This window comes from Sarcophilus harrisii, chromosome 4 (assembly GCF_902635505.1).
Source record: "Sarcophilus harrisii chromosome 4, mSarHar1.11, whole genome shotgun sequence".
In the NCBI taxonomy this organism is placed as follows: Eukaryota; Metazoa; Chordata; class Mammalia; order Dasyuromorphia; family Dasyuridae; genus Sarcophilus; species Sarcophilus harrisii.
The window spans coordinates 116,515,415-116,523,549 of NC_045429.1; positions in this window are offsets into that span (position 1 = coordinate 116,515,415).

Genomic DNA, 8,135 nt, shown 5'->3' on the forward strand with positions numbered 1-8,135 from the left:
GTTTTCCTGATTTTGAGGCTGGTGCTTTCTCTCTAATGTCTAAATCACCTATTTCCCCCCCGCCTCCCCCACCTCCTCCATTTTCAACAAGTCAACAAGGCATTCACTAAATCCTAGAGTAGTTTTCAAGGATAAAGGTCCTAGGAGAAGTTTGGATCTACATAAACGGATTGGAGACACATTTCCCTCTTCAGCCACATTAAGGTTTGAGAGGAGGAAGAGCAGACATATTCTTCAAATGCAATGGAGACATTGAAATCACCCTTAGACAAGTGTAGATTTCAATAAACAGGAGGGCCTATAGCAGAGAGAGGGAATAACAAACATATCTGTCTACAATTTTATTATTTTTCTTTTTGTCTTCATCTTTCTTTGGGTCTGCCTTTTATCTCCATCATGTTCTCTATCTCTGTCCCTGTCTCTTTGTCTCCATCTCTCTCTATCCTCCTCACCCCTATCTTGTAGATATAAATTCTTGAGGGAAAAATGAGTCAAGTCAAGCAGAAGGGCATCTGTGCTATCTGTAGGTTGTCTGTAGGATATAAATTTCCTGCTGCAAGGCAAATATTACTAGAATTTCTTAAATGCTTTGCAGGTGATGGGCACTTTCAGAGAAAGGAAAACTTCTGGAATTCGACCCAGCATTTATCTATGATCTTTTTCCAGATCACATAGGACATCCTTGAAAGGGAAATTCCCTACCCCTTTAATGCTATTGTTAAATAAGAAGGAATGGACAGATCTTATCTAATAGGCCAATTACCTCAGTGGCTTGCAACTCAAATATATTGTTGTCTCAATCAGTTATTCAGTTATATTCTATATCCATTTGTTTTCCATAATGTGGCGGAAATAATTAGAATATGAGTCAGGAAATCTGAGGTCTTGGTTTTTCTTTAAATTAGATATGTGGTCTCATGAAAGTCACTTCTTTTCTCTAAGAGATTTTACTCATCTGTAAAATGAAAGTGTTGAAATAGATAATTTGCTAAACTTACTTCTATCCTTACCATTCTGTGATTCTATTGGAGTGCTCGAATTCTGCCCACAATACTAGAAATCTATAAAAACAGGAATTATACATCATCATGAGGCAGTAGTAGATTTGTTACAGGGTTCTGGTTCAGTACAATATTGAGAAGAAAGTTTTGATAGTGGTTATCTCTGATTCCTAAGTTGTACAACTGCCATCTGGAGGTATAAACTTCCTATCTCTGCTCTCCAGTTGCAGTGGGCTTGACTCATCATATCCAAATCTATTCCATATTTTTAAGCTTCAAGCTGATGCTTGTACCTCCTTTTTAACTTGATAAGCCATTAACCCCTGTGTTGCTTTGACTCCCTCTGACTTCTCTACTACTGGCCTTTCTTTCATGTAGCAGAGGCTCTAATCTAAAAACCACAGACATTAACACCAAAGCTAGCTGAGCATATATTTGTGAGACTGTTAATTTTGTAAACTCTGGCTAGTCTATATATGGATTTGAAATTTTTAAAAAATGTTTTTAGACCCTACAAGGATCTTTTTGTTTTCTTATGTATATTTTCCACCTGTTCTGTATATTTATACAAGGTCCTAATCGTTCCAGGGCATTTAAGGAATTGCTTTATTTGGGAATTCTGAAGAAAAAAATCCTAATGTAGTCTGAAGTCTTTTCTCTTCATCCAAGTCACAAGTTCTTTAAGAATTCAGATTTCATTTTCTACATATACGCATACACATATAAACACACACACATTATATATATCTATTTATAGCTATACCTATCTATCTCACATCTAGCAAAGTAAATGCTTAATAAATGCTCGTTAGCTTCAATATAGATAAAAGTATATTTTTCCTACAAAGGTGTAGTAAAGATGGTACATTCTAATTGTAGTTTTCCAAAGGCCATAGTCAGTTAATCAGATAATTAAATGATCATGACAAAAATAATTTTTTTTCTTTCTTCCCTCCCTTTCTTCTTCCTCCACTTCTTCCCTTTTTCCTTTCTTCTTCCTTCCTTCCTCTCTTCCTTCCTTCCTTCTTTCCTTCCTTCCTCCCTCTCTTCCCTCCCTTTCTTCTTCCTCCACTTCTTCCCTTTTTCCTTCCCTCTTTTCCTTTCTTCTTCCTTCTTTCCTTCCTTCCTTCCTTTTTTTCTTCCTTCCTCCCTCTCTCCTTCCCTCCCTTCCTCTCTTCCTTCCTTCCTTTTTTTCTTCCTTCCTCCCTCTCTCCTTCCCTTCCTTCCTTCCTTCCTTCCTTCCTTCCTTCCTTCCTTCCTTCCTTCCTTCCTTCCCTGTAAAGTCCAGATTAGATCCCTTGAGGCCTCACAATCAGCCAGTCAGCATAAGCAAAAGTCCTTAATCTTTAGGGGGAGAAGTGAAGGAAATGTACAAAATTGCCAGGAGTTTTGCAAAGGATTTCTCCTCAATTCTAGAATCCAGAATCCCTACCTTTCTCCTCCTAGTCCTCTTTCCTAGTGAGTTCTGGCCTCTGTCACCTCACCCTCTAATCCTTGCCTGCAATTATCTTTACACCAAATATTGAGCCAGCATCAATGGTGAGAAGAGCCATTTATCCAAACATATACTAATAGTCATTGTCTTATTTCAAATTGGTAATTAGCCTTAAGCGGTTGGTTATCTGATTCAAGTGCACCTATTCAAAGTTTCAGCCTTTTAACACTTCCCTCTTTTCCTTTCCTCTTCCTTCCTTCCTTCTTTCCTTCCTTCCCTTCCTCCCTCCTTTCTTCCCTCCTTCCTTCCCTCTCTCCCTCTCTTCTTCCTTCTTCCTTCCTTCCCTCCTTCTGTTTTCCTTCCTTCCTTCCCTCCTTGAAGAAAACTTTTCTTTTACTTTATTTTTCTTATTTTATGTTTTTGTTTTGATTTGTTTCTTTTACAATATAACTAACATAGAAATGTTTTGCATGACTCCACATATGTAACCTTTATCAAATTGCTTGTTTTTTTCAATGAGGTGGAGAAAGAGAGGGAGTGAGAGAATTAGGAATGTGAAATTTTAAAAAATGAATATTAAAAATTATTTTTATATGTAATTGGGAAAAATATTTAATTTTAAAAAGTAATGATAGTTGGGAGGAGTCTTCGTGACCCTGGGTTATAAAGGTATTGGCAGGTACTATTAAGTTGGAAAGACTTTAAGTATTGACCCAGAAGTGGATGATATGTTTGCCAATTGAAGAAAAGCCTAGTTAAGACTAGGGAGGCACATCACTATGCCCCCTACAGAGGGAATAATTTTTTTTTTTTTTTTTTTTTAGCCATAATGACTTCTAAAAACCATATGCAAAATTCTGGCTAGAAACTCAAGCTTTTTAACCTGCAGAAGGAAGACTTAAGTTGAGGACTTAATGACTGTTTTCAATTATTTGAAGAGCTGACATGTGGAAGTGGAATTAAATTTATTCTGCTGGCAGTAGAGGGCAGAAACAAGAGGTTCCCACTTTCAGTGACCTTATAGTCTAAGAGAGGATATTACACATCTTCCAACAGAGGCTGAATGCATCTTTTCTCAGGGCTGTTACAGACAAGTACTAGCAATTGAAACATTTATTATGTTTAAACAAAACAAAACATTAAACAGAACAGAAGGAAAGCCAGAAAGAAATAAAGCCAAGTAGACCAGCTTTGAATATTGCATGTTGAATTCATTATATATATGACATGAAAAGCAAGCAATGTTTAATAGAGATTTGTAGTTTTATGCATGATGCTTTTTTTCTATTCTATCTCATATATGGAAATGAACACTGTATTTAGTGTTATATTTGGAATAAAAAATTGAATGAAAGATGTTAAAAATTCTTTTTCATACTTTCATGTATGCACTGGGAAAAGAGTTGATTTAGAACAGAGATGTAGAACATGTGACCAACAATAATTTTGAATGCGGCTAAATCAGATTAAAATATAATAGGGAAACATTTAACAAAATAAGTAAAAGTATAATAGAACATAGATAATATTAATATGTGGTTTTCCAAGTCAATGGGTAGGCCTCAGGGATCCTTGATTATGGTTTAGTGGACCCCATTTCTATTTGAATATAACATGTCTGACCTACATGATCTTTGAGGTTGTCCCTTCCAACTCTGTGTTGAAAGCTCACTGAATCATAGGGCAATGACATAGTTGTTGATTTCCAGTAGCACATTGCACATTGGAAGTAGACAAATATAGTAGTTATTAATTGCTTTGCTTATCTTTTTATTTCAAATTCTAGAAAATCAATCATTGGTATTCCTAATAGCCCTGTTATAAATGATGGATTGTAACAGGAACTGCCAAAGAGACAAAAGTTCATGGATATAATCTTTATATAGACTGAATTGTCTTCTTTTTGAAAACAACAAATTTTTTAGTGGTACAGTGAAATAGGGAATCAGATCTGCATTCTGAAAGACCAAAGTTCATCATTCAACTTCAAAGTAATAACGAGTTGTGTAGTCCTAAGTAAATCACTGACCCTCTGTCTGCCTTACTCAGTTTCCTCATCTGTAAAATAAGAAGAATAAAAAGAATAAAGAAAAAATAAAAGGAAAGAAGAAAGGAAGAAAGAAGGAGGGATGGATAAAGGAAGGAAGGAAAGAGAGAGGGAGGGAGAGAGGAAGGAAGAAAAAAGGGAGAGAAAAGAGGGAGGAAGGAAGGAAGGAAGGAAAGAAGGAAAGAAAAAAGAAAGAGAACAAGAGAGAGGAAGAAAAGGAAGGAAGAAGGAAAGAAGCAGCAAAAACAAATAAATAGATACCAATCCATGGGATTTATAATTAGGAGACTTTAGTTCAAATCCTGTCTCTGACACTTGTTATACCTATATGATCTTGTCATTTAACTTTTCTAGGCTTCAGTTTCCTCAGGGATCAGAGGTAAAAATGAGGGGAATGGACTAATTGCCTTCTTAGACCCCTTCTTGATCTAAATGTCTGATCCTTTTTTTCCCCAATGGATCTAACCTTGCTCCCCTCCATGGGCTCTGTGTTCTAGACAGATTGGACTGCTCATCATTTCATAAGCAGAATCTGCCTCTTTTCATGATGTTCCCTTCACTTGGAATGTTCTCCCTGTTATCTATGACTATTTAAATATACTTGAATTTCTAGGTACAGCTTTAATACCACTTCTTCTGTGAAGTCTGTCCTGATCTCTTCTAGTTGCAAAATAATCTTCTTTTCCTCCAAAGAAACTCAAAACTGTCACAACTCTTTGGTTTCATCAATTCATAGCGCCATAGATTTCAAGAAGGAAGGGACTCTGGAGGCCATTTGGTCCAACTCTTTATCTTTTTTTCTCAATGGTATTTTATTTTTCCAAATACATGTAAAGATAGTTTTTAACATTCATTTTTGTAAGATTTTGTTCCAAATTTTTCTTCCTTTCTTACTCCTCCCCAAGATAGCAAACCATCTGATATAGCCAACTCCTTATTTTTACAAACAAGGTAATAGTGACCCAGGAAGATTAATTGCTCATTTAAGGTAATGGGTAATGAACATCAAGGTCAAATAGGTAATAAGAATCAGAGGTGGAATTCAAATCCCTATAGTCTTATTCAGTGGAAACAATGAACTTGAATTAGGATAGACTTTGACCCATACAGAGAACAAGAAGGCTTGGAGTGCTATGGTCCATGAATCGAGAAAAGTCAAACATGACTGAACAACAGCAGCCACCTCTGATTCTAGAGTCGGTGTTCTTTTCTGCTGTAAAATGAATATACTTTTATTTTTCTTTTAATGTATTCAATTAAAAATAATTATAACTTTATAAGTACCTTTTCATTCATTTCAGTCTAGAATGCAAGGTCCTTTATATTTTCCTCAGTGCCTAACATGATTCTTTATACACAGTTTTATTTGTTGGTGGATGCTATTAGTTAATATTCTGACTTTAGTTAGGTACTTTTATCCATGTCCATTATCTATTTACAAAATTGGACTGACAATTGCTGCCTCATAAAGCCCACAGATTGCTGAGTGAAATGAGCAGAACCAGAAGATCATTATTTACTTCAACAACAATACTATGTGATGATCAATTCTGATGGACGTGGCTCTCTTCAACAATGAGATGAACCAAATCAGTTCCAATAGAGCAGTAATGAAATGAATCAGCTACACCCAGGGAAAGAACTCTGGGAGATGACTATAAACCACTACATAGAATTCCCAATCCCTCTATTTTTGTCTGCCTGCATTTTTTATTTCTTTCACAGGCTAATTATACACTATTTCGAAGTCCAACTCTTTTTATACAGCAAAATAACTGTTTGGACATGTATTCTTATATTGTATTTAATCTATACTTTAACATATTTAACATGTATTGGTCAACCTGCCATCTGGGGGAAGGGGTGGGGGAAGACGGGAAAAAGTTGGAACAAAAGGATTTGCAACTGTCAGTACTGAAAAATTACCTATGCATATATTTGTAAATAAAAAGCTATTAAAAAAAAAAAAAGCCCACAGATGTGAGGACATCAAATTAAAAAAAAAACAAACAAACAAAAAAAAAACTCTTCTGATCTACTAATTCTTCCTGTCATACAACATTCCATCTTCCATTTCCATGCCTTTGTTTAGATTTTCCCAAAATGGCATAATTTGGGAGTAGGAAAGGACAGCAGAAGCCATCTAATCCAAGCTAGACAAAAACAAAACAAAACAAAACAAAAAAAACCCCACAACCCTCCCTATAATGTCATAAACAAGTATTTATCATCATTGGCCTCTGAGTGAAGATCTCCAATGAGGATTAACTTATCACCTTTAAAATCAGCTTATTTCTCTTGTAGATTTTTCTAATTGTTATAAATGTTCTTCTTTTTTTCCCCTAATTGTTAGAATTGGTAGTTGGTCAGTCAATTAACAAGTCTATAATAAGCTCTTACTACATTCTAGGCACTGTGCTAAGTGATGGAAATACAAAGAAAAGTAAAAAACATCCTCTTGTCCTCAAGGAGCTCAATTTTAATAAATATGTACAAGATACATGGAAGAAAGTCCAAGATGGGAGACCAATGGGGTGGGTAGAAGGGATAGAGAGAGACCAGGAGGTGTAATTTGCCTTGAGTCTTGAAGCTGAAGAACCTCGTGAATATGGACAATGCTTTCCTAATTGAAATTACTTACAATTGAAATTGAAAAAAAAATAATTTTTGACTTAGAAGAGTATAGCAAACATGATCATAGCAGATGGAATGCTGATTATCCCATAAGCCAAATCTTATCTCTCTTTTTCTGAGACATATTGGAGGTGATAATCTGCTTCATAGTGAATAAGTACTAGGGCAAGGTTGATCTAATGAATTCTCAAGAATCCTTCACTCCCTTTATAAGCAGCTTGACCCCAGGTCTCCATAAAACATTTTCTTGACCATCTAACAGGATTATGGACTGGACATCTTCCCTTTTTACCTCTCTCAGGGATTAAAAATCAAATCATTATAACTACTGCTAGTATGATGGGCATGGCAATTTACTGTCCTGTATCTTTATTCAGATTTCCCACAATTCTGAGTTGTTGGCTACCTTAACTGAATGACTTCACTAGCGTTCTTACTCCCTCATACCTATCCAAGTCAGTTCTATCACATGGTACCATTAGTCCACTCTATCTTATACTCTAATTGTACCCCCTGGAAACTTTGTTCTTTTTAAACAAATTGATCTTATATTTTGTGCTTAAGTGTGCATGTGTTTTTCCTCAAGATTGTAAGACTAGAGATTGTTTTGTCTTGTCTGTGTATCCCCATCACTCAGTATAGTTATCCACATACAGTAGGTTTGTTCATGTGAATTGAATTTGAGCCTTAAAAAATTGTTAAAGAAACCTTTAACATTTGGCCAAGTTGCAGAAATAACCAAACAATAGCATACATTTATACCATTTAGCAACTTATATTAATGATTCTTTGCAAAGAATTTTTATTGAAAATGATTTTGTATTTTATGGTATATTCTCTATTGATACTACTTCACCCCTTAGAGCATTCTAGTCAAGAGTTCAGACTTTCTCATATTGGATCATGCAGATATCCTCTACTTCTAGGTATTCTGTGTAAATGAGCATGTATAAGTATATTCTGCCTGCTTCCAGTTGCTTCCAAGTGATTGCTCATTACTGAATTGAGTCTCTCCAGT